Source organism: Anser anser (genome assembly GCF_964211835.1).
Source record: "Anser anser genome assembly, chromosome: 2".
NCBI classification, from domain to species: Eukaryota; Metazoa; Chordata; class Aves; order Anseriformes; family Anatidae; genus Anser; species Anser anser.
The window spans coordinates 132,393,915-132,418,134 of record NC_139721.1 but is presented as its reverse complement, the minus strand read 5'-3'; the positions used below and the strand labels follow the sequence as shown (position 1 = coordinate 132,418,134).

Here is a 24,220-nt window from a genome sequence, read left to right as displayed (position 1 = left end):
TTCCCTATATTTTATTAATATGTTGTTGCATTACCAAGAATCTTACCACTACGGCAGTAATGCAACAGCGAAAGAAACTATTGTATAATGCCCAGTTTATGAATAACATACAACAGAGTAGAGGAATAACAGTTATCTAGAACAAAGTGCTATATCTGAATACTGATTACTAAAATATTAATTCTCTAAAAATTAATGTATATATTTTGCATATTCCTAGAAAGTAGAGTTGTAAGCAGTGCTCCAATATAGCAAGCTCCAGATATAAACAGATAGAAAAACAATCTTTTTTTGTACAAAAGTCAAAAAAGCCTACATTATCTTCACACCTGCACATGCCTCTTCTTTTAAATGTGCAAGCCTATTATAAGGAAAATCACCTAAGGATCTGAAGATAACAAAACTATTTGGATACCAGATTCACACAACTTTCCGTTTCAGTTCTCCAAAATGAATGAAGTTACAACTTCAGCAAGGCATTTCAAACAAACAACAAAATCAACTCCCATGTTACTGACTGCAAATCACTTCACTGAAGCCTGTCCTGGACACTCCATATCACAACCACTCTGCACACAAGGGAAACTCCTGCATATGCCAGCGGCAGTTCCACACACAGAGTGGAAGTCACTGACAGTTCCAGAGGCATGAATTCATCTTGGTCAAAATCCTAAAGTAAACCCCTCAGAGTACTAGCAGGTTAGAAGGTGCCTGCATGTTCTTTCTGCGCATCTGCTGTTATCTAGATCGTAGTACAACCATAATGCACAAATAGTTTGGGGAAAATTCACAGAAAATAAACTTGATAAATTTTGCTGAGATAATATCCAGAATGATGGAGGACACATCTGAATAGTCAGTGTTATGATGCATCCATTTTATACTATACATCATTATTCCTTCAGAACTTTGAGATATAGGAAACATTGCCCATTCTACCTAAATATGTTCAGAATAAGTAAATTTTAAGAGAAGTAACTGCAGCCAGACATCATCAGCCTACCTCATTTTCTATTCACTTCCCTTATCGTATTCACCTTTGCAAGTTCAGATTCATAGAATAACATGCTATTGTCTGATAGGGTTTGGTATTCATTAATTTTACTAGCCCAGAACACTTCAGCGGTTATTATTAAATACATACCTTGCTGAGTTAAAATTGCCTGGATTCCTTTGTAATGTAAATTCTTAGACTCATACTGGCCTGTTAGGTGTACAGTACATCTCATTAGCTCAGACTGCCTATGAAGTACTGGACAATGTTTCACTTAGATTAATATAGCATATCACAGAACTGTAACTCCTACTAAAAGGATTAAAGAAATGATGTAACACAAGGCTACAAGGCTATATACTTTATGAATAATGTTTGTAAATAATAGTGCTTATAAATAAAAATGATGGGTAGTTCATGCAGAATAATTTATGGGAAATGTATTTTTTCAACTAAGTGTAATCACCAATTTCACAGTATAATTCTTGGAAACAGACTCCCAGTAAGAATAGTCGCATTTACAAATTAAAACATAATATTCTTCCCATCTACTCCAATATTTCAATTTAAAATAGCAGACCTTAAATTATGATATTAACTGCTTTGCTTATGTATCTTCACAGATGAGCACGAAAGGCATACAAGCCTAACCAAAGAATTATGTTTTATTCTAAACAAAAAATATCTTATTATTTTTACCCTCTCTTTCTTCTTGCCACATTAGTGTTCTAATGTCTTGGTCTTCTCTTATAAATCATTATTTTTTCTTTTAGACTGCAGGGAGAAATTCTGTGGCTTGTGGTAAGGGTGTACAAAATTGATGATCAGTGAACCCCATCTAAATAAAGCATCTATGGCACGGTTTCCTAAGGCTGTAAATGACTACACACAATGGTACACGTGATCCATTCCAGTTCCATGTTCCACTGCTATATTAGTCAATTAAAAGAGGGTGAATATGGTGATATTTTTTTTTAATATTACAATATACAGTCAGTTATTTAGTTATTATACATGTGGACACACACAAACAGAGTGAGTACCATTTACTTACAAACTCCACTTCTGTTGAGCATATGATCTAGATAAAAATAACACTTTGTCAAGGTTTGGACTTCATCCAGAACTGACGTGATCCCAGTTAGGGTTAGTCACTTGAACTGTTTCTCTAAATACCCCCTTAAAACTAAACTTGTAAATAATTAAATTGGAATAGATACCTTCTGAGGGCTTCTGATTTAACCATAACCAGAACATACTATGAATGTTTGCTGGCATATTCAACATGAGGTCAGAAAGATGTGGAAAATATATGCCTAGTTAGATATATACATCCATGTTCTAAATTGACAAAGTTAAGCTATTTATGTATTGTACAGCAAAAGGTTAATTATTTATTTATTTATTTATTTTTTTTTTAATTAGGTTATGATTGCAAGGCTAGCAAAGATAAAAAAGGAAAAAAATCTAATCATTTCAAAAGAGTATTTACAACATTTTTAATTCTAATAATTCTTTAAATAAGTTTACACAAGAGATGCTCTTCATTACTTATAAAGTTTATATTTTAAATAATTTTACATTAGCTATGTGTTTTACTCACCAAAAAAAAGCGTTTATTTCCAATGGATGATCAAAACATTCTTCTACTTGCTTCTATTCAGTTCATATCAATAAATATCACATAGCTGTCACATCAAAGTAAAATAAATGACAATCCTATACATCACTTCAAAACACGCAACACATACTATAAGGTGTTTAAGGCTAGACACAGGAAAAGATTTAGAGAGTTGAAACAGGATTTAAGTATAACAGAGACACTAAATCCCCTAATAGCCTAACTCTCCCTTGTGCTACTTGCTAATGCTAGCTAGATTCCACTTTCTGCTGGAACTGCCTCATATGCCTCAGCATAGATAAAGTAAGGGGGGGGGGGGGGGGCAGGGAGGAGGGGTGCAATCCTAGCTGTACACTTAAAGTGATGAGCAGTGAGCTCATCACTGATGAGTTATATCTCAGAAATGAAATTTTGTAAGTATAATCAGAAACATCAAGTTTGTGCTCAGCAGCATTCAAAAAAGTGTTCAGAAAGGACCAGAAAATAAAACAATTTATTCCATTGTATAGATCCCTGGTACACTTGCATTTTCAGTAACAGAGTTTTGAATTGATTACAGTAGAACTGGAGAAAGAGAAGGACAAAAAGACAGAGCAACTTGCTGATAAGGGATGAAAGACTATAATAGAAATCTTCCAGCTTCAAAAAGAAGCAATGGGATACGGCAGAGATCTGTGAAGTAATGAATGTATATAGAACGCTGGAGACTGGAGGAACACTGTGGGTCCTTAGCCTATTCTTATACTTCCTTGATAATTGCTGTCAGAAGACGGCACACTAGGGACAGATAGCTAGTCTGATCCAGTATCTTTTTGCGTCTAAGAAGAAGAAAGATGAAAAATGATCCCATTCACCCGACCTGGTTGTAGTGTCTTGACTTGATATGGATATGAATAAGCCATAAAGTTTAAGGACAATGTGCAGAACATGATTCCCCAAACATAAAAAGTCCAGACAAAATCAGTTAACAGTGATAGAATAGTCTCTAAAAAAAATAATTAAAAAAAAAATCTACAGCTTACCTCACTCTGTAATGCAGTTGTCTCCTTGCCATATATACAGTATCTGCTTCCCGTAAACACTGGGGCATACAAACAACAGGTTTTACTGGTAACATGTATAACTTTCAAAAACAACTGGATAGAAATCCAGTAATAACTGGATAGAAAAAAAAAAAAGAAAAAAATCTTTTAAGTTCTAATTGTCTATGTAGTCATTTACTGAATCCCACTGAAATGACACAAAGAATGGAATCTACACCATCAACTCTCCAGGAAAATCTGTCTATTGCACGTGATTCTTCTCCACAAAAAGCTTAGCAATGTGTCTTCACTTTGTGTTGTTTACATCCATTTGGAGGTATTTAAGAGTATTAAGGGACATTTCAAGTATCAATACATGACGGGTATGTCAACATGAACTGTCTTTCTTTCTTTCCCCTTCAATTCCTTTAGGTTACCCTAAAAAGAAATATTCAGTGAAATTTGTGTTAAATCTGAAGAAGCAATGACAACAGTCTTTCCTCTCATCTTTAACTATGAACTAGTATCTTCCCTTCTCCGGCATTCACAGGTTGAAAGACATCATCACAGCTGTTCTGGCTTCAGTTGCTTGATTCTGAACAGTTTAAAATCTCTCCTAACTTCGTGCATTGCACAAGGAATTAATCTTTAAGTGGCCTTGCCATTCCTTGCATATCCATAAAATATTTTTAATGAAAGTAGTAGATAATGTCTTTAAATGTTCAAGACATGTATGTTCTAAAGAAAAAGTAGACATGCACGTTCTGTACATTGAGGTTTTGAATCTCTCTAAGCATCAATGTATCCCCCAGGGGGAACTGGGATTCCATTAGCTTGAACAGGATGAAAATCAGTTTTGATCTGAAAACGAGCTTCACATGGTATTCAAATATGGTTTAGTGGAGGACTTGTTAGTGTTAGGTCAGAGGTTGGACTCAGTGATCTTGGAGGTCTCTTCCAACCTAGATGATTCTGTGAAATTCATGTGTTACTAACAAGCATGGTAATCAATGTACATGTGAATATTAAAATACAAAGTTCAGCAAGTATAGAAGATCTTCATACTGAGATATGCATGCAAGCACTCCTAGAGAGAAACTGCAATTCATTCCTCCATGGGTTAATAATTCACTCATAGTTTAAAAGAGATGGCACCTGCTCTGCCAAAGACCTATTTGCATTTCCAAAGAACCAGAGCAGTAAACAAGACAAGGGGAGGAGCACTGAAACTTTTCCTGAATAAATTAAAGATTAGCAATCTCTAAGGGGGAAGGATGAAGCATTTGAAACTGAATGAGCAAACTGCAAAACATGCCAAGAAATATGTACAAGAATTGGCAAACTTTGCCTACTTGTGATGCTCTCCAGTGAAAGGTGGCCAGGAACATAAATAATGCAAGACAACTCAGACCTTGACCTCATAGCAAATCTAAGGAGTTGTACCTTGTCAGGATACATAGAAGATTTAGATCTGATTTTAGTACAAACAAACAAAACAAGAATGTCTTTATATCCTGTAATTCTCATCTTTATAAATCCAAGCTTCACAGTAGTTTAGTGTGGATTTTGTAAATAAATGTTTTTATTTCATTTTACCAGAAGATAGTAGGTGAATTAGGGGTGAATTACAGAAGTTTTCAAGGTTTCTAGATTATGACATCATTATTTCAATCCCTTTGTAGTGGCTATCCTTTTAGCTAGGGTCCTGGATTAATCACTCAGAATTCCCGTCTTAATACACCACCATATCAGGATACAGAAAGGATAATAGATTATATCTTCCTTTTGCTGGAGAGCATTTTGAAAGCTAATGATATAGGGTCTGAAATGAAACAGCTTCGATGAATGACCAGAGTTGACAGAAAAGCACTCTGAAGCAATCTAAGGTCAGAACTGAACTCTGAAGGAGTGCCCTTCAAATATACAAACTATTTTATCAGGTTTATATATTCTTATTAGTTTCCTCTACAGTTTTCTGCTCATTAAACTGTGCTGAAATAGGACTGAATGTGTTACTGTTATTTGGAAGGGTACATTTGTGTGATTCTACAGATTCTCCTGTCATTGACAGATGATCTACCCTGACCTCATGGCTCATCAAACCTGAATAAGAATGCACAGAAATCCTTACTAGAGACTTGAATTTCCTCTTCTTCATTAGAGGTGCAACTGGAAGTCAGAACTGGATCATCCATCAAGATTATTTTTCTCAGCACCAACAGAGACAAGTAAAAATCGCTGGTACACTGTGTAATGTAGGACAGAAAAATGTCTTGATCACTCAAGTAATCTCACAAGATTTTTTTTTTAGTTTGTGGATGCCTACATTATTTATAGGAAACAGTCTTTGACAGAACATAAAGCTTTTCTAAAAGTCATTATTTTGAATTCACAAAGGAAAAAAAAAATCGTAACTGAATATGGTATTTTACTCCATGAAGAACAAAAACCATCTACTCAGTATTTTAAATTTAAAGAGGAAGTAAACATATATTCTTATCAGAGTATCTTCTGTGATTAACAGCAATCGTTCTTCAAAACTGGGAAGTTTCCCCAGGCTTCCTCCAGTCATTCTACTTTTAGGAAGAAATGGTTGTATCAACGGAGCTAAGCCTAGCAAGGGCCAGTACAAAGTTTCCTCCTTCTGTTCTATAAAAGATCACATTGCTTAGAAGGTTTGAATTCTTTGACCCAAAAGCCATTATGCTGTTTAAACACAGATGTTTTAATAAGCACTTTAAAAGTCACAAAAGGCAAAATGGCCCACTGTCCCTCGTGAGCAGAAGTCATTGAAGTACCATACCATTAAAATTTACAACAGCATATGAAGATAAACCAGGTCACTGTTGTATTAGTTTTTCAATTTATGTGACATGCAGAGCAAAGTAAAACTAAATGCCTGAGCAAGTCTTCTCAGTTTCATAGTAAATCAAGACTTTTCAGGAAGCAATATAGCTTTATTTTCCATTAAAAAAAAAAAAAAAAAAGTTATTGGAATATTTTATATCAATAAGAAATTAATACAGTGACTTTTTGATGAAAGCAAGCTATAGACAACCTTTTAGGGCATAGAGAAAAATGGAAATACTCAAAAGTACTTTTTTACTTAAATATATGTTAAAAAGATGTACTTTGATATTTGACTTCTGGGATATAGCCCCTTCTAAGCAACTGCTTTTTGTGAGACTATTTTACTTTGTGTTTATTTTCAGTAATGCACAGAGAAGATTTGATACATCCTTAGGATTTCAAATCTCCCTTGCGTTTTTCTTTCTAGCTGAGAAGATACCCAAGGGTGCAATTTATCTCACACAAAGCAGGATGCCTTAAAATTAAACCTTAAACTGTGAAACCACTATCCTAGGCATGCTTTATAATGAGTTTACAGACCTGGATACATCCAGAATGTACTTCAACTGACCTATATTGGATGCTTATCATAAAATTAGACTTTTCCTCAGCAGGTGCTTTTGTCTTTCCACCAGGAATAATAGGAGAGACAGAAGGTAACCAGATATTACTTAGACACTGAACATAGGAAAGACTAGTCCCATTTATGTATATTTTGAACATTAACAAAACTTAACTCTAATGATAAATAGATTACCATAACTATTCTATTCAAAATATGAAGAAACTACCAATGTAAAAATCTTCAGTAAAATATTCCAGGACTATAAGGAAGCACCATCCTAGCTACCTGAAAGAGATTTCTAGCTTTACATTTCTGACCTTTTTTTTTTTTTTTTTTGTATAGAATTTGCTAGCTTCTTTCAAATGTTAAAAAAAAAATCCTTGGAGATTAAATTAAAGAAAAGAGCAATAGTAGCCATTACATTTATTTTTTCTTGTTTAATTTATTCCTGTCTATAATCATATATTTGTCTCTTCTTCCTCCCCCTATTTTTCCTTGCTTAAAAAAAAAAATAAAATCTCTCTGGCCTTATCCTAATATTACCTACCATTTGGAGGATGAATACAAACATTCATTCAGGCGACATGAGAAAATCCACAATTAAAGTGGCCAAAGACTCCAGGGAGAAAAAAACAAAAACAAAAAAAAACCCTCTTGATTCTTGGGATGCCATGGTTCATACTGTTTATGTCTAACCCATAGCCTCTACATACCAGATTTACAGGACACCGCTTCCTTTACTTTCAGAAGAAGAGACAAGAAAGCATGTTAATTTCATATCATCTGTGTTTCTTTCAAATTTGAACCAACGTAAACATCGGAAATGTCCACCTGGAGAGAAATTTAGACCAAGGAGAACGAATTTGACTAGTTGTTTTTCCTTTATGCAGCATAATTTAGAAGACGGGGGGGGGGGGGGGGGAATGTTTCCATTATCTGTGCGAGTTCCCCAGTTCTCCAAATAAACAACCACTACATTTCAATGCCTCATTATTTCCCAAAAGACAACTCAAAAGGAAAGGGAAGCCAAATTTCACAGCAGAAGACTCATAGTTTGATGCACACCATACAACATAAACTTTTGTGAGAACTCCACTACAGTTCTGTTGGGATTCTTCTCGTCGTACTGTAAGGACTAGGGAGTGAACTACTTATTACTACTACTGGTGAGCACTGGACATCCCACTGAACATATAGCTTTTTTTTTCACTATCACAATTTCACACTAAGTAATCAAAATGTAGCTGAGAATCAAACTAAAAAAAAATAATAATCATGGAACTTACTTATATTAACTAAAGATTTCTGCTAGCATACATAGAAGTTCCATTCTTGGAAATAAAAATATTTCAAAGACAATAAAAAAGTACCTAGATGTCATTTTATTCATAGTTTCTTATAGTAAATAACAAATATTAATATTAAATATTAATATTAAATAAAAAATTATTCTGTCCTAGCAATTAGAAACCTAATTAGTAACGTTAAACTGACAAATGTGTTTGTACATTTGCATTCATTTATTTTTATTTTTCAGTGGTGTAGGGCAGCACAATTGTGTCAGAATTGGGCATTTTTATTCCAAACCCTTTAATAGGGGTTGGACAAGAAGTAATTAAACAGCCTCAAAATACTTACATTTGTTACATTTTCAAATTTGTGGCAAACTAAACAAGACTATATTCCCTCGGGGCTAAACTTCTGCAATCATTATTCAGAAATAAATAAATAAATAAATAAATTCTTCAGAAACGATTAAAAAGGAAAATATGTTCTAGATTGCATAAAGTTGTTTTACTGGATGTTTTGGGATAGTTATTCATCCTGATTTTAGAAATAAATAGGTAAAAAATAATAAAGTGCTTCTCTACCTGCTAAATAGGCCTAAATTCCTATTCATAGTAAAAGATAATTTCTATTCATAGTAAAAGCATTAGTGTGATGAAAGATAGGTCAGGTTGACAAACTGTTGGTATCAGTCAATTTGTACTGGAGCTGAAGTTTGTAACTTTTCTTCACATTCATAGACATATTAAATACAATTACAAACATCTAATCCTTTTAAGTGAGACCCACAATGTCACTTATTCTTCCCTCCAGCACAATGAATTAGCTGGTCCAGCTATAGAGCAAGTCTCCAAATGAAAAAAAAAATTAAAAAAAGTTAATAAAATTGTTATGAAAAACCACACTTATGGACAAATAATTGTCCTAAGTCTGCTATTACTGTTATTAATTATTTTGTAAGTGGTACAGAAGACAATGGGAAACTTACCACAAATCATTTATGCAGAATTTTTCTCACAGATTTTCTTATTTTATTTTCATTTTTTACTTTTTTTTTTTTTAACCTCTTACACCAGCTACTATTGATTAAATTGGCTATGTAATCTTATCATTCCTACAGAATAATACTTCAAACTAATTCTGCACAGGAGAAAAAAAAAAGTGAATGATATCCAAAGCATACCTGGTACCTTCAATTTATTTACTTTTTGTTTGAGAGTAATGCAAAGCTCAACTGGCATCTCCTGTAATAAGTTGCAAAGTTTACTCGATAGTTACAACAGGTAGAGAGCTGGAATCTAAAACTAATGTATTTCAGGAAGCCAGCATCCTGTTCTTCAACAGCATTGCACTCACTCTGTTGATGTCTTCCAGATTTCACATCATAACTTTAAAATAAATATAGATGTATTTCCAAGTACCTTCTTTCCAGAGGTGGAGCCTAATTGAAATACTTTTGCTCCCGGCCACCAAACTGCAAAGCATGAGCTGCTTTTTCTGTTTTGCTCAGTCTTCTGATTGCTGTCACTCCTTCATCACCACACAGATGGGAATGTTTTGTCACACATTTTTCACAGCAGTCCACATCTCTTACCATGACAAAAGATGAGAAGAAATACTATGAATACAGCTTTCATCATGTAAATTGCTTTTGGCAACAAAATTAACTTTCACCAAGGAAACATCTGAAATAATTGACATTTTATAAAATCATAGAATAGTTTGGGTTGGAAGGGACCTTAAAGGTCATCTAATTCCACCCCCCCTGCCATGGGCAGGGACATCTTTCACCTGACCATGTTGCACAAAGCCCCATCCAACCTGGCCTTGGATACTTCCAGGGACGGGGCATCCACAACTTCTCTTGGCAACCTGTTCCAGTGCCTCGCCACCCTCATAGTAAAGAACTTTTTCCTAATATCTAATCTAAATCTACCCTCTTTTAGTTTATATCCATTCCCCCTTGTCCTACCACTGCACTCCCTGGTAAAAACTCCCTCCCCATCTTTCCTGTAGACCTCCTTTAAAAGACTTGCTAGAATTGTGTGTCTAACATCTAACTTATCGATGAACTAATAAAAGTCACAACAATTCAAAGAGAATGAAACATTATATATCATCCAGATATGCTGCTGATATTTATTTAATTAATTACAAAGCATAACTTAAACCCTGTACATTTCATTCTATAGATGACTTTCACAAGAACTCGATGCTATTGTCATACAAGCATGAAGCAAACAAAAGAAGCCCAGTCCAGCTATCCAGCTGACTGACTTTGAAGTTTTCCAGCCTTGACTTATTACTACCTGTACTCACAAATGTCCTGTATTTACATCCTGCTTTAACAGAAGCCCTCTTATCATTCTTTTCATCCCTCCACTAGTGATCTCATTCCATTGGCAAGAGGCACCTAGACCTGTCCCATAAAGTGTCACCTGAATTACACTTTGCTCCAGAATAGAAATGATGCAGAAACCTTATAAGTAAAAAAATGATATCGAGTGCTCTTCAAAACATATTAGCTTTGTTACCTTCAAACTGCACAAACTCTTCAAAAATATCTGTTCACTTATGCATTTCTACTGAACAATATTATTTTGGTGTTTTATTCTGAGACAACTACAGGTGTTTAAAGAAAGATGATTTCAGTTTGTCAGCAACAGTTCACACACATTTCTTCTTCCTAAACAAACACAAGAGTGTAGTTTTTCTAAACCTGCATAAGAGCAGCAACTTCAGTTTTTTGCAGGGCTCTAAATTAGAGGAATGGATTTGGGCCCCAAATATTTCAAATCCATAACACAAAATATCTTATGCCGCACCCATTTCAGACTGCTGAATAATTCTTTTAGGATGTTCCTGCCATGGTAAACAACAAAGTCCTTCCACCTTGACAAGTGAACATGGGATAACTTAAACCCCAGGAGGAAAGCATTACTTTTTAATGCCCCATGTTTCTTGATGCTTGCTTTCATTCTGTGAAAGATAAACGTTTCAGGCACTCGGAAATGTTGGATTATGACTTCAGGGAGAAACAAAGAACGTATTTCCTATCATTTTATCCATAAAGCATAGAACAAGCCCAGTCTTTTGGTAACGCATATCAGATTCTTGCTATGATTTTATTTTTTCTGATGTATAATGATGTTTTAATATATGCAGCAGCATTATACCACTCAAGTGCAAAGAAGAAAAATTATAACTTTGCTACATGAGGTCATTTGATCTAGAAAAAACATTTAGTGACGTTTTAAAAAGACTATCTCTCCTGTGAGAATTACTGTTTTTTCTCATCCTGCTGCAATCTCTTATTTTCCATGATAGATTTTAGAAGCCTGTTTTATAAACTCTCAAAAATTGCATCAACCAGATAAAACTGCTTCTGAAAATTAATGAAGTTCTTCTTTCTATTTGACCGCTTTTCTAAAAATTTAGCGGGAATTAACTGAAGACACTAATCTCGTTTAGCTAAGGAAAAATACTTATGATACATCAATCTTGTGAGAAAGCCTTTCATCCATTTCAAAAACAGCATACTCACAATGAAAATTGTAATTGCAGACACTCATGACAAATGACACTATTTTCAAGAAAATAAATCAGAACAACACTGGATTACACGAAATAACAATAAGCTGCCTGTAAACTGCCTTCAATCGTCCAAAAGTTTGTCGATTTGCACAGCATTTTTAATTCTTCCTCGAAAAGACCCTTAGACCGCCTATCACATCACCACTGAAAGTTTCCGCACACCAGTCTTTACGGAACAAGTTTTCAGCTGCATCTTTTGTTTCACGCACTCGCTCTGTGCTTATCCCCACTGCATGTTTCAGCAGTCCCCGGGTTTGAACCTAGCCATCAATGAAAGCCTTCTGAACGCAGCTCTCAATGAAAGCCCTGGCAGCATCAGGACATTGACCGCGCTTGAGCAAAGTGATGTAGGTCAACGAGGCAAACTGGCATTAACTAGGAAGCAAAGCCATGAACCGTGACAAATTCAATATAGCCCGCTTAGCTACAACTTAACACACACACAACCCCTCTCTCTTCCTCTCTCTCCCTCCCTCCCCAGTTCCGCGTTTGCAACCAGTTCAGCCGCCCGGCGCCTGGCGAACTTACTGCAGTGCGATGCGGGAGGAGGGATGCGAAAGAGCCCGGGATGCGAAAGAGCCCGGCGCCCTGGGCAGCCGGCAGAACCGGCCATCCAGCCGAGGGAGAGACCGCCCCCGCCGGTTGCCGCAGCCCAGCGCTGCCCGGCCCCGCGGGGCCGCCGCCGCCGCCGCCGCCCTCCCCTCCCGCCCGCTCCCCGCGGCGCAGCGCGGATGCCGCCAGCCTCCCTCCGCCCGGGGCCGCGCAGCCACCACCGGGCAGCGCGGTTTTAAGCGGCCGGGAGGCAGGGAAATCTCCCACCCCTTTCTGGCAGGGCGGGCGGGGGAGGGGACAGGCGACACGCACACACACACACACAAAAACACACACACATACACATGCACACGCAGCCCCTCCCGCGCCCGCGCAGTTGCGGTACCTGTTGGCCGGCGCTCCCGCATCCCCCGGTGACCCTCCGCATCCCCCGGTGATGATCCCCCGCATCCCCCTGTGATCCCCCGCATCCCCCGGTGATGCTCCCCCGCATCCCCGCATCCCCCTCCTAGCACTTACCCAAAGTTTCCCCGCTCCCCCGCCCCGTCCCCCGCCGCCAGCGGCCCTCCGCGCTCGCTCCGCGGCAGCGGGGCTGGCACAGCGGCCGCGCAGCCGCGGGGGCGCCGAGGGCTTGTGTGCGGCTCCCCCCGCTGCGCACCCGCGTGCCGCCCGCCCTCGCCTACCTGCGGCCCAGGGGGGGATCCCCCGCAGGTGCGCGGTACTGAGCTGCCCGGGGCCGGAGGGGTGCAAGAGGGCCGGGGGAGGATGCTCTCCCCCACCCCCCGCTGCAGACGCTGTCCCCCCGGTAAGGCCGGCCCGGTGCCCGGCTCCTCGTCCCGGGGCCTCCAGAGCCGCCGTTTGGCCGTCCCCGCTGAGGGACCTGCAGGAATGTCACGGCACCGAAATGCAGCCCCGTCCCCCCCCACCGCTGTCCTCCCGAGGGGTGGGTCTCCGGCACGTGTTTGGGAATCCCCCCCTCTAGGTAGCAACACCAGAGCTAGGGCCCGTAGGAATTTGCAGATTTGCTTGGAGAAGAAAAATAGAGGAAGCAGCGCAGCGATGGCATAAAAATTCATGCCTTTCTACCAGTGCCTCCCACTTAGCAGGACACAAAACAAGGGATCAGACGAAACTTTCACTGACAGCTTACCAGCGTGTTCAATGGCAACTTGTCATGACCAAAATAAATCCCTCTGAAACACAGGTGAATTTCTAAGCAGAGCAAACGGTGCCAAACTTCCATCTTCACCGAGTCCTGGGTTCTGCTCATAGATTAGCCTCAGGACATCAGCTGGGATCCTGATGATTTGGTTAATTATAATGACCATTAATTCCTATCTAAATTCACTTTGTTGCTATATAATACTATAAATATTTCAGCCTTGATGAGTGTTTCAGGCAATCTAGATGAAATGTAGCATACTGCTAATAGTTGTGTATAAGACAATGAAAATTATTTTTTTTTTGGTCAGGAATTTTTGTTTATTTTCTAAATGCATCCATTCTTCCTTTCAGAAATCTGTATATGAAGGGTTTAATTCTTACATAACATGCAAGTGCTAGAAATTTTTGGAATCTTCTTTATTTTAATAACCATGTAAAACATCACCAGCTCAATTTGGCTTATAAAGATTTTTGTTTCCTTAAAGGAGGATTCCTTATTTCACCTAGCTTGATGTAAGTGTCTTCCTCAGACTGCATGGTAATTGCTTTTTGTAACTTAGCTTCTACACAGCACAGCAAAAGGCATTTAACCGTTTTGTAATAGCGGGTTTCTAAAACTCATTAGCACTCCAGCTTTGTGTTTAACAAAAGAGTTTGAAAATTTAGATAAGCTTCAAGTGTACAAGTGAAATTTACAGTTATTGTGTGTAATACAATAGATATATATCTATTCCATACACTAAGTGGAATAAATACATTCACAACTAAAATTATGATGTGATATAATTTTGATTAACCTTAATATGCCCACAATCTATTAAAATATTTATTTACCTCTCCTAACATGCATACAAAAGCAGAATAAAAAATTATCTGTAACTTTGGTGAAATGTATTCTAGGAACGGTATTACACACATTAGCCTTTATATCTCAGATCCAGTAGTTAACCTTACAAATATATTTCCAAACAGCAATTTATCAGTAGCACATGACAAATACTTGACTCTAGTCTCCCACATTTAATATACTGTTATCCATTTAAACAACAGATTTCAGGAAATTCTTTTTCTCCCAGGGAAGGAATTCAGTCCCAGTGTATTTAAGCCTTGGGTTACTAAGTATAGATCAAAACACTGAAGTGCAGTGACTAGTTACTTAATTGTGACAAATCATTTCAGTACTACACAAAAATTTTATAGGCCCTACAATAAAATGATTGATTAAGTGGTTTGGGGAAGGGAGCCTGGTTTTGAAAGATGATACTGATTTAAAAATTGGTTTCAAGCACTCTCCATAACATAAGGTCATATTAGAAGCAAAGTTACTAGGTAAATTACATTTCACAATTATTACAATTTTATTGTTGTTATTCTTGTTGTTTTAATATTGAGCATAGCTTTTTTATACACACTTAACTTGGAGCTTTACTGTTATCTTTGGCCATGTGTTGGGATAATGTACAACTCCAGTTCTTACTGAAATAGCAAATGTCCACCAAGTTTACATGCAGCATGGAATGTCAATTCCATTGACATTTGTAGCTTTAAAACACTGAAGTTAAATTTGAGGTCTTCTGTTCAAATAGGAAAAATAACCACTTTTTTAAAATATTTAATTTGCATTGTAAAAGCAGTAATACCCATACAGGTCAAAGCCAACTCAGAACAACAGAGCTGTGAAAGAGCAACATGAAAAATGTCACACTAAAGGCACACTAACATTAGGCTTTTTTGTTTGCATTGAAAAATACTTGGAAGTTTGCTATTGATGTGGCTAGCCTTAGAAACAGGATTGTATTATATGCAGTTCAGAGTATATGTCAAAGATGGAGGATAAATGGAATACAGCTGATGGCTAAGAGCTTCCTCAGCCTAGAGCTTAATGACAGTGTTTGGGAGTAGCACATTCAGGTCAGCAGCTTTATTCTGGTTTCAGTGCAAAGATGTGTCCTGCTCTAGAAGCAGTGTATCACCCAAACTGTGTATACCCCTGTTGTCTCACAGAATGGCTGGGGTTGGAAGGATCCTCTGGAGACCATCTAGTCCAACCTCCACGCGCAGGCAGGATCACCTAGAGCATACTGCACAGGATCTCATCCAGGTGGGTTTTGAATATCTCCAGAGGAGACTCCACAGCCTCTTTGAGCAACCTGTGCCACTGCTCTGTCACCCTCACAGTGAAGAATTGTTTTCTTATATCCAGCTGGAACTTCATGTGTTTCAGTTTGTGCCTGTTGCCTCTCTCTCCTTCTTTATTCAAGCACCTACCATAAACAGATTAAAATATACAGAAAGTTTGTCGCTTAACAGCTCATTCTCTTACAGCAGAGCAAATAACAGATGTCTAGAATCCACAGCCAGAATTAAAAAAAAAGTACAGTCTATCCTTAGGCCTGTGTTTGGATATTTAAATAAATGATTTTTGTTGCTAAGCATGACTTTAGATTGCTCATTTAATATACCTTTATTATGAACTGGGGCCCCTAAGCTTTTTACCATTTTTGAAACAAAAAAAAAGGACCAAACCCAGAATCTTAACAGCAAAAACAGTTCTCAGTCTCCAATATTTGTTATCTGCTGTTGAGAAGTTTCAACAATATCAATCATCTGCAGTTTTTGGTACTTTTAGAAAAAACAGAATTCAGTCTTCAAATCTGACTTCTGTGGGCAACCTGATCTAGTGGGTGGCATCCCTACCCATGGCAGAGGGGTTGGAACTAGATCCTTAAGGTGCCTTCCAACTCAAGCTTTTCTATGATTCTATGACTCTACAAAGTCACAGGTGTAAACTATCAAAAACTAATCTATATGAATTCAGCTGATATAAGTTAGAGGTATATACTGAAAATCTGCTTTAGAATATATAGTTATCAGAAGCAGGTATAGTTCTCCCCCACCCAAAAAAAAAAAAAAATCATTTATCTTACACAATTCTTACAACATGAAGGTTTTTGTGAAGGGAATATAAAAATAATGATATAGCATCTTTCACCCAGTAAATTCTGTACTTTTTCTATTTTCATAAGAAAATGTAAGTATGCAGTATACTGCTCCCTCCCAGAAATACCAAATTCACTCAGTCTCGTTTATGCCTCTAGGAGAATGTTGGGATGAGTCCTCTTGGAACACATTTTGAGACACATGAAGGAAGATATGCTGAGTGGGAAGTCATCACGAGTTTACCAAGGGTAAATGTAGCCTGATCAATCTGACTGTCCTCTACAATAAACTGATGGAATATATGGACAAGAGGAGAACAATGAACTTGACCATATTAAGTATATCTTGGCTTTTGCACATTGTGACATTACAGACTGTGTAGGCAGAAACTAGAGGGGTGAGTAACTTGCTAGATGGTCAAGCTCAGAGAGTAGTGTTTGATTGATTGTACTCTATCTGGATGCTGGTATCAACTAGAATTGCCCAGGGATCTATCCTGAGACCTGTCCTTACACATTTACCAGTAACCAGGGGGACACAAAGAAGTTCACGTTCCTTAGGTCTGCAGATGAGACCCACAAACCAGGAGGACTAATTGACATGCTCAAGGGCAGGACTGTCATCCAGAGGGACCTACACATGCTGGACGAATGGGATGACAGGAACCTTACTAAATTTGACAAGAACAAATGCAAAGTCCTGCACAAGGGAAGAAAAAACTCTGCAGTGATGGGGTCATGCTGGGCACTCCTAGGGCAACTCCTCCTGGCAACTCCTGGGGAGTTGCTCTGTTGAAAAAGCCCTGGGGGTTTTAGCAGACAGCAATCTAAATATGAATCTGCAGTGAGCCCTGGCAGCAAAGCTGACCAACGTATTCCTGGTCTGTATGGACAAGAGCACAGAGGCTGAAAGGGAATGATTATCCCCTTGTACATTTGACAAGTCACACTTTCAATACTGTATCCTTGGATAATTCTGTTTGAAAAGACCCTGAAGAGGTCTAGTCTGGGAGCAGTACGAGGAGGTCTAGTAAGTATCAGATGTGAGGTTAGACCAAATAGGCTTTGTTCAGTTGTCTTTTGAAAGACTCCAAAGACAGAGACAACAACTTCTGTGGGCTGCCTGTGCTGGACAGTCCTTGTGTTGAAGAAATTTTTATTTACATCCAGTCTGAACATCTCATTTCAATTTAGGCCCATTGCCTCTTGCCTTCCCACCGTATATAACTATGAAGAGCCTGTCTCTACCTTCTTGAAAGCCTCCTCACAGCTATTGTTAGGTCTCTCCAAAGCCTTCCCTTTCCAGGCTGGACAACGGGTTATAGTACTTTTCAGTGAATTTATATCTGTTTTCTTTTTTTTTTTTTCTTTTCATCTTACTGATCTTTACCTTCAATCTACATAAGCAGTTTTCTCATCTGTTGCCCCTATTGACAGTTGGACCAGATGATCTTAGATATCTTTTCCAACCTTTATGATTCTCTGATTCTATTCCAAAGGTGGATCCTCAGTCTAGAGCCATCATATCTCAATGGCAAGAGTTTCAGAGAGATCAGCAGGCAATGGGCTTACAAGCTCATAAATCTACATGAAAGGTCCCATTCATCTCAAGTGGATGCAGAAATGAGCCCTTAGTCATAGTAAATGAGAAATGTTTGTTCAGTCTGAGAAGAGGCCACTTGGTTAAAGATTATCTAAGAAGCAGATGTCTGATAACTCATTCATTCTTAAACACTGTAATATAAAAGACTATTAAGCTCTATACAAATTCTTAAATATTTAGCTGGGCAGGAGGTAAGGGGCGAAGTGTATTTACTGTATGTTTCTTGAAGTAGCATTATAGCAGTGACATGCATGATTTTTTCACTACACTTCACTTATATATATGCAGGATATCAAAAAGAAGCATAAGGCTTCTTTTTGTCATTAGTAAGTCATTAAAAATTAATATCTCATATGTGGCTTTATATATTAAAAGATGGTTTTGATACACTAATTACCATCTGTATGTTTTCTGAACTGTCTCAACCATGGGAAAAGATATTACATGTCCTTAAACTTTTGTTGAATCTGAATACATATTTAGCAATCACTATTTAACATTCCACAACCAATATAATTTGTTTTAGGAAGAATTTTTGTTTTATTTTAAATTTAATTCAAAGCAATCCAAGTGTAATATACTTTCTAGTAGATAGTAATCATTCCAAAATCCTGATGGCCTAAACTATTAAATTTATATGCTATTAGTTCACTGTATGCACCTTGCACAAAGATCATTCCTGTTAATAAAATACAAAATGAAAGACGTGTTGATGGGTTCTTCCTTTTGTCTTCTTTCTTCCTCTGTTTTCCAAATTTCTCTAATTTTTGCTTTCCTTAGTTTATTTATGTTTAACATCATACCTGCATATTTACTTCTCATAGGTAGATCAAAGAAAGGCAGCATTATGTTACCGTGTCTCAAAATATAAATACACAGCAGATATTTGGAAGAAAAACCTCCCTTTTCTATTTATGGTGAGAGGAGCAACTCAGAAGAGAACTGAAAACATCTACTTTTTTCTTGATTTGTGACTTGACAGAGGTAGTATAGTATAGAATATATATTATACAAAGGTAGTGTAGAACTTTTACAGATTATTATTAAACATGTAATAGTACAAAGTTTTATGACTGAGAGCAAAGGTGCAGGACTTACAAGGATGAGGGAGAAGGACAATAGTTGACTAAAGAGCTAAGGCATCAAAAATGGAGAGAGCAACAAATGAAGAATTCATAGGGTGAATTTAATTCACGGATTTCAATGCAAATAGAAATATTTAATGTAAATGATAACACTTTTCAGGTTCTTGGAGCACAAGGTAAAGAACAGAGAGAAAAATAAATATATAGAGAACTAATGGTATTGCAAATTTCCTTAGCTTCAAAAAACACCCTATAAGAAGCAAGCATTGAAAAGAGAACAAAAATAGTAAGAAATTTTTTTAAAGTACAGCTAAAATTTAAAACCATACATACTTTAGTTGCTTGTATTTGGGTACAATTTGTCATAAGACATAATCAAAGTAACTGTAAGAATTCAAAAACTGCATTTCCTAACTAATTAGACCTATGTTATTTGCATTTTCATTAATGTGATCAGGAGACAAAATTTTTGGAGAAAGAATACAGAGGAGGTGATATACTACGTTGGTAAGCCAGACATGTACATATTAACTTCTGTATACCTGACTGCAGAACGCGATTAAAAGCAACAAAACCAGCATCAAGACTGCAGAGTTTGGGTGCCACTACACTGCATATTCAAAAGATATGTATATTTTTACATCAGAAGTTAAAGGCAAGATGGAGTGTTGAGATTTGGAATAGTTAAGTGTATTTATTTATGAAAGGAAATTGAAAGTAAATAGTAGAAAAGAAGAAAGAACTAATTACATTTAATTACTTTAGATGAAAGTTTTCTGGGGGACAGATGGAATGAAGACCTACAGAAACATGTTTCCAGTGTCAACAACAATTATATATGAAATGAATATCTGTTGGTGTAACCAGAAAGATATATATATCTGTTGGTGTTTGAGCCATTCTATCACCCAAATTTTCACTAGCTGGTCTGCAGTTCTTGGACAAACTTTTTGGCAACTCTATTCCCATGTTCTTTCCCCCTAGATTTAGGTATCTATGGACCCCTATAGAAACATTAGAGCACAGAAATTATTAAAAACTAATAATTAACTCACACACACACACACAAATAGTGTGTTTTATTCCCATTCTTTAAAGTAAATCTTTGAAGTAAACTCCTAAAGTGATTTTATACTTGGTTCTCTGGTACACCTGTTATTCATTTCTTGGAACAGAAAGTCAAAGAAGTTTACAAGAGAAAGCTTACAGAAAAGGTGACATCAACAATGAAAAAAGGAAAAAAAAAAAGTAAAGAAGAGTTTTTTTCCCCTTAAGTTATTATTAATGAGGAGGTCACCAGTAGCCTTCAAAAAGAAACTTTTAGTGTTTTTAAGGCAATTAGAGAAATGAGAAATCAGTAGTGGTAAACAGTGGCTAGGTAGCACCTGCTCTGTTTTGTAGTCCTTAAATCTCAAATTCTTCTACAATTATTGGTCATATTTATGAAAACATATATTTTTTTATCCTTCTGAAGTTATGTTTTACTGACAGATCAGGGATGTATCTATTTAAATCACTTGAAAAACATTTTATAACAATGCAAAAAAAAAAGATTTTGCTATCAAAAATAACGTAGATCCTTTAAAGAAGCACTATTTTCTTTGATGCACATTGTAATGCCCTCTGGGCCTACTGTTACCTTTTTTAGAAATATTTATATGTAATAAACATGTCAGTGTTATATTGCAGATATTTTAAATAACTCCTGTTTTATATATGTTGTTTATTTTTTAAGTTAACAAGCTTTTTATTTTTTTATCATTTCCTACCTCATATCATTAAAATGCTCACATTTTTTATGTTTTTATGTGATGTTCTACATGCAGTTGAAAGTACGTAATAAAAAACATTTTCCACTGACTTATCTGGAAATAGATTCACATACAGATTTCAGAGGTAAATTTAGCATTTTATCATCCAGTATTTCATTTTACAAAACATGGTATTTAGTAACTAGGTTCTGTTCTATTTGCACTGTCACAGCTACCAAGATGGTTTATTCTAGATCTACACAATGAGGTGAATAAAGTTTTTCATTTTAGAGAGCAGCAGGATCCTGTAAGTAAAGCATTCAGTGGCATGCTTAGATTCTTGTATATTCCAGTTTTGCTGGTGGCCCATTACTTGACTTTGACATCTAGAATCTATGCACATAAAACTAGCACTGTGATTTAAGACTGCGATTTTTAAAATCCTCTTACCACCATTTAGTCAGATTTTTTCCCCCAGTTAACTAAAATTCTACTTTTAAAAATGCCCAAAATTTCATTTTTTTTTTTAAATGTATATATATATATATATATATATAATTATTTAACAGATCAATGTTCCACTCATACCTAGGCCTCCAGTGGGACATTTTCTTTCATTTCCCCTTTGGGGCACTCTAAATACAGTAATCATGTTTCACTCATTCCCAGTATAAACATAGAATCAAGGTCTATACAAACCACAGGGGAATTGATTATATTTACTCAGAAGTATAGGCAGAGGGTAAACAGGTCATGTTCCAAAAACTTTGCAGAGTCTCAGAATAGTTGAAGTTGGAAAGGACCACAGAAGGACATCTGGTCCAACCCTCCTGCCTCAAGCAGGTTCAGCTAGAACAGCTTGCCCAGTGTTGCTCGGCAGTTAACGTATGATATGGGTGACCCAGTTCAGACCTCTTGTTCTTGAGGAATACAAACCTGTAACTCTTACCTTACAGGAAGATAATTAAACATCTTCACTAACTGGATGGAGACTGACAGAAAAAAAATAATTGGACTAAAACCAGAAGAACGGTACTGTAGTTGTATTCCTTCAGAAGGGCCAAGAACTTGTTTATATTTTTTGTTTCTCCTATGATCCAGGATGCTTTTCCAGGTAGAAGGTCTATCAAACCATACTTTGAATTGTCATTTTGATACAACCAAATTTCTGTTCTTTAAACTCAAATGAGAAGTGACAGAGACAAATCCCATCAAGAACAGACTCAGCATTAAAATTCTGGTGTAGGGGGAGGTGGAGGTTTGAACCTCTTCAGAAAGGCATTGAAACAAGTTCTAATTTTTATATTGTCACTTTCTCATTCCCATGACAAGTATTAAAAAGAAATGGTGATGCTTTTGCAAATGATGTGAATACTTGTTGGATGTGCTCTGAAAAATCTATTAGAGAAAGCTGTTGAAAGCACTACAGTATGAATCTGCTTTTGGATCTAGTTCAACTTTTGCCTGAACTACCATAGTGACACAAATATGAAAACTAAGGAAATTTTAGATACGTGGATATGTGCAATTCTAGTTTCTAAGCAGTTTTGAATAACAAGAGACACTGAATTTATCATCAGGCAGCAGGAAACACTAGATTGCCTAGACTGTCAAATCTATCTTTTGTACTATTTTTCAGAGCATGCCCTCTGAAAACATATAACATTTTATATACAGCATATCCTAATATATGTTTTACTTATCTAGAGTGAAATTATCTGGACCCAGGAAGATCTCTGCTGCCAATTCTCACACAGTACTTAGCACAATGGAATTTCAAATCTGTGTTTGTTCTCTAATATAAACGGATTCCATAGGATTGTGTGCATCCATCAAATTTATATAACTCCCCACCTTAGAGCTGTGTTGCAAAGGAAATGCTTGCTTCTAAAATCAGGTAATCAAACAGTAAATACAATACTTAAATTTGCTACTTCCTGAATGCAAATCTTAATTACACTTTTTAGGCTAATTATTGTAAACTTGATTTTAAGCATGTATATTACCAACTGACATAATATTTCTTCTGTTTTCTGTAATTACTTTAGCAGTTTTATTATATTTTAGCTTTAATATCTCTGCAATGCTGACAATTATCTTCTTCACTGTATAACAAACATTTCAACTTTTGGTAATCTTGGTGATTCCTTATTTTCATGACTAGCTTCTCTGTCTTGAATGGAATCACTGCTGTCTGTCTGCTAATATGAATAACATGCACAGCCCATCTCAGAACACAAAACACTTCTGATGCTGAAAATTTTTCTCATTTCTGCCAGAGATATATATTCAGGCTTATTATGTGGAAACTAACTCCCTGATATTAAAAATTTGCATATGTATGAACAGTCATCCATCTGCATTCAGTTATTCTTAGTGCAGTGTTTTAAAAGTTGAGTAGAAATTTCAGACCTTAACTAGCATTTTTACAGTTTATTGATCAGTTCTTGATCCTTCCGTAAGAGGCTTCGCCTGACACAAATACTGATGAAAATAGGCTTGATACAGGAAAAAGGGAGATATGGCTTACATCCTAATTGGCAATTCCAAATAGTGCTGCAGCCAGCAGAGCTCCTATGATGTAAGTAGCTCTGAAGGTCTTTTCCAGATCCTCACCTGAATCACCTTCAGAAAATGTAAAATCAGTTTGAAATTGCCAAAGTCCAACTTCCTTGCTTCTGTTTGTTTTTCTTTTTGTTTGGTTGGTTGGTCATTTGTTGTTGTTTTTTCCTGTTCTGTGGTCTTAAAGGTAGAACACAATTTGTTCTTAAAGACAAGCATAAACTTAGATCTTATTAAAATAGTACTGTATTTTCTAAACTGTTTTCAGTTTGCTTTTATCAGAATTTTATCAGAATTATTTTGCAGAATATTTCATGAAAAATTCATTAGTTGCACTAAGAGATATATACTAAGAGATATAACAGCATCTTGATTAATTAATCCCCATTTGATTTAGTAGAAATACTGAACTTAAATAATTGAAGTATTGTTAGAAAAAACAGTCATGCTCCCTTTCACCATTTTCCCTCATGACACTGCAGCAGATGTTGGTTTTTATTCGTATATTCCTCTCTGTTAGTTTCCCTTTTCAGAATTCACATATTTCAGACCTAATGTAATGAATTTTGTCTACAGAAAAGGCAACATTGGGCTTAATACACTTGGACACTCTACACTGTCCTTCCTGTTC

At 36.6% G+C, this 24,220-nt stretch overlaps 1 protein-coding gene across 13 annotated transcripts in view; it reads right to left on the bottom strand.

The window, feature by feature from the left end:
* The window catches only part of DGKB (diacylglycerol kinase beta), a 394,011-nt gene that overhangs the window by 344,115 nt on the left and 25,676 nt on the right, over window positions 1-24,220 (bottom strand). For 3 of the 13 annotated variants that reach the window (XM_083824535.1, XM_083824546.1, XM_083824566.1), the window contains exons 1-5: window positions 13,169-13,447; window positions 9,761-9,928; window positions 5,769-5,883; window positions 3,638-3,773; window positions 2,598-2,682 (exon numbers count right to left, since the gene is read on the bottom strand). The exons of 1 other annotated variant lie outside the window; for it this stretch is intronic. The gene's annotated coding sequence lies outside the window, so the exon portion shown is untranslated. Of the gene's footprint in view, window positions 1-2,597; window positions 2,683-3,637; window positions 3,774-5,768; window positions 5,884-9,760; window positions 9,929-12,461; window positions 12,950-13,004; window positions 13,029-13,168; window positions 13,448-24,220 lie in introns of those variants that run through there. 9 more of the 13 variants (XM_083824563.1, XM_083824567.1, XM_083824568.1 and 6 more) reach the window with 7 other exon arrangements.